Source organism: Leptinotarsa decemlineata, unplaced genomic scaffold (genome assembly GCF_025532065.1).
Source record: "Leptinotarsa decemlineata unplaced genomic scaffold, Ldec_3_MD MMD2_P_RNA_scaffold_14, whole genome shotgun sequence".
In the NCBI taxonomy this organism is placed as follows: Eukaryota; Metazoa; Arthropoda; class Insecta; order Coleoptera; family Chrysomelidae; genus Leptinotarsa; species Leptinotarsa decemlineata.
The window spans coordinates 5,022,504-5,026,376 of record NW_027412528.1 but is presented as its reverse complement, the minus strand read 5'-3'; the positions used below and the strand labels follow the sequence as shown (position 1 = coordinate 5,026,376).

The 3,873-nt window shown below is 37.8% G+C and overlaps 1 pseudogene; it reads left to right on the top strand.

Moving 5' to 3' along the window:
• On the top strand, positions 1–3,467 carry LOC141482267 (uncharacterized; annotated as a pseudogene).
• The last annotated feature ends 406 nt before the right edge of the window (positions 3,468–3,873 follow it).

Here is a 3,873-nt window from a genome sequence, read left to right as displayed (position 1 = left end):
CACTTCGTAGTCGGAAATGTGGATATTCGACCCAAAAAATAAGTCAAATACCTGGGAGTGTGGTTGGATGACATGAGTATATACAATGAACATGTCAGGAAAAACTGCGAGAAGGCCGACAGGCAAGTAGCAGCCCTCACCAAGATCTTGCCAAATACAAGAGGGCTGGGAGCACAAGAAAATAAACTAATGTACGGTGTTGTTCAGTCGATGCTGCTGTACGCGCACCAGTATGGGGACAGGTGATTCTAATCGATAAATACAGAAACATGATGATATCCATGCAGAGGAAAATGCTGCTACGAGCCGTGATGGCGCCAAGGCGCTATGTGTAATCGCCGCAATACCTGAAGGTGAAGGAAAGTATGAGGCTATACGACCTACCGGAGGTAGACAGCAGGAAGAGGAAACAGGAACAAGAGGTAACCTTGGATCTGTGGCAATCGAGATGGAACCTACATAGTCGAACAGCTTAGTGGACAAAGAGACTTATCATTGACCTTAGAGTTTGGATCGAATGTAGTTTCAGAACCACAGATCAATATGTAACCCAGGCCATGGGTCTTTTAGGAACTATACGAATAAGATAGGCAAAGCTGCTGATGAGCAATGGGTATACTGTGGCGGTAGGGACGATCCTTGTCACACTCTCTTTAAATGTGATCGGTGGCATGTGGAACGCACAAACCTAGAACTGAGTCTGGGAGAAAATATTTCTCCAGATAACCTAATAAAGAGGATGATCCAAGACCGTGATACCTGAAAGAAGGTATACAGCTTTCTGCACAATATAATGGAGATGAAGGAAAGAGAGGAAAGGGACTTTCAAGAACAAGAGGCAACAGTGAGGAATATACACTGAAAATTTGTTTTAGGATAGGACAAGTATGAGAATAGGAGCTGCCGAGAATGTTTGAAGTATGTCCTAACGGATAGTTCCGAACATTCTTCGGGCACAGGGAAGGTTTTTAGTGAGTAGACCACCTCCCCACCACAAAAAAAGTCTGGTCAAATTAGGTGACGTTAGAGCAGGTCTGGTTGGATTAGGTAAGTCTAGGTTAGGTTAGGTCAGGTTAGAGCAAGGCAGGTCTGGTTAGGTTAGTTTAGGTCAGGTCAAGTCTAGTCATGTCAGTAAGCTTCGAAAAACTACTTTTTTTATTTTTCAGAGTAGATGGTTGGAGATGAGTGTGCACCAATATTATATCTGTTCGAAAACAAAAAAACGGAAATGTTCTTATGCAATAGAATTTCGACATGTAACATTTTTTCCAAATTCAAATTATCTATTTTTCCAATATTGATATTTGTCAATCTTTGGGTGTCAAATGCAAATTTGACATTAATAATAGAGCAATTGGAAATTTTCAAGTTGCTGCTGTGGCAAGTTTTTGTAGGAAGGTGGTTTTTAATGCATTTTTCACCAAACCAGAAAAACTATGGAGGTCCCGGTATCATTGTGGAAATTGACGAGAGTAAATTTTGGAAAAGGATCAATAATCCATTCGGATTCCTGAAAAGCATATGATTGCCTTTCTCGTGAAGGCTACAACCACTTGAAAATAAAACATTCAATAACTTTCAAGGGCCCTGAAACTGGTGTACACACCAATGCTATTTTAACAGTTTCGAATCGACGTAAAAAAGCGCACATTCTTGGAAATCTTGCCCGATACATGTTTTATAAAAGTTGAGCCCAACTCAATATGAACAGAACAGAAGAATTTTTCAGATTAGCAGGAAAACTTTACAATGCCAAAAATTCCTCTGAAGAGTCGAATAACGTTCATGTTGCTGATGAAGAGGAATATTCGGACTTAGAAACCGGCTTATAATTTATCTATTTTACAAAAATGGCCCTTTTAAGGGCCGCCAATTTTTTTTAAAGATTTCGTATGGCAATGACAATGATGATGAAAATTGGTTGTCGAACTTGCCCAAACGATGACGCAAGCTAATCGAGCAACTGTCTTCACTTCTTTTTCAATACTGAATGGTGATCGGGGTGGTTATTTTGGCAGTCTAGAAAAATCCAAGTTTTTACATGAAGTTGAGAAAAAACTAGTAATGGGGATGCGCGCGTTCGGCCGACATTTCACAGATTCTAGGAGCGCAGATATTTCTAGAAACTATTCGCAAAAAATTGTTCATATTTACTCAGAATGAAGAAATTTTGGAAAAATTGGCAATTTCGCATTGTAATCTTCTCATGTTCTCCATTTCCACGTTTGATATTTAACGCTTTTGTAGATGTCAGATTGATAAATTTTAAGTCATTGAAACAACCGATAATTTTAATTATTCTTTGTATATTTGTGAGCAAATCACTTTTTCTATGGCTCTACATTACTATTTTATGTGTACTGGAATATGTTGCAGGTCTAAAAGCAGTGAAATAGTGCAGATAAATCGGTCGTCTATGTGCATTCCCTCCGACCACCGTTGATCATTTAAAAAAAAAACTATCTTCCGGGCTTTTCCGCATAAAAATTTCTGGATTTATATAGTTTTTGGTGACTTTTTAACCATTTGTCAAAATTTCATGAAAATCCTTAAAGTTGCCATATTCGCTACTTTTTTCATTTTCAATTTTCTATTATTCAGTGAAATCTGTATCACATGAGGTGACAACTGAATAGGCAGGTGACAAATAGTGTGAGGAATCAAAAAATTGAAAAAAAGAAATTAGTGTTGAATTGGGTGTGTCATAAGGAATCAATGAACTTTGAAAGTATGCTCAAGTATAAATCAAAAAGTATGCTCCAAAGTTGAAAAAGAAAGTTTGTACAGTATCTGTTATTTACTGTCAAATTAACTTTAATGTATATTATATGTACTCTAACCTATTAGATTAAACTGTCAAATGCTTGTTAACTATATAATGCAGTGATACTTGATTTTTTTCATTCTCGAATTGATTAGTACATAACCCAGCTATAAGAATAGAAATATATCATGAAAGAACTTACTGCCGAATTTCTCTCTTGTTTCATGCAATCGAAGCACCACCACACCCCAACTACGAGACAGTCACTACTCTGCTACTTCATCACACCTGTTACGGTTTTCCACCCCAGTTCTGAGTTACTGATAAACAGTTCCTGTGTGAGCAGGCATCATCCATACACATGATAATATGTGAATAGGATTCTGATACTCAGAACAATCCAGAATCACCGTCATACCGTTGAGTACTAGGATAATCCAAATCCCAAGCAGCCTACAGACAATATTTTGCAAATGTTTATGGAAACAACGCTGTTTTAATAAATGTTGACACAACAGAACCACAAATGATGATGTTCAAAGTTTCCCAAAAGCACTCGAAAGAGTGAATTTCTATAATCCAGGGCCACTAATAACTCGATCACACTATTACACGATAAACACACCTATTCATCAAATTATATGTACAGTAGAATCCATTTACTATGACTCCGTTTATATTGTCCAACCGCCTATTATGACGAAATTACACAACAAAGTTTGATTCTCATATAAACTTCATTGTAAAAAAATCGGATATAGTGACTTCCCTTACAGTGACATGTCGCTTATATGACCCATTTTTGGTAATTTATGTCGGGTTTTAATGATCGACATGACGTAGTTACACCTTCGGTAATGTTCGTTGATTCCCGACGAGACTGACGCGACGTTCGGCACGTGGCTCGTTTTTGTTTTGAATCTCAGTGAGTAATTGTCACTTGAAGGTGACGCTTTGTTTCCTGTGAACTAATAATATCCTGTGAACGAAATGTCATCTCAACGCCGTAAAGCATTTACGATTGAGGAGAAAGATGCACCAATATGCAGATTAGAAAATGGAGAATCGAACTCATCTCTCGCGAAGGAATTTGGTGTGGGTCATTCGAC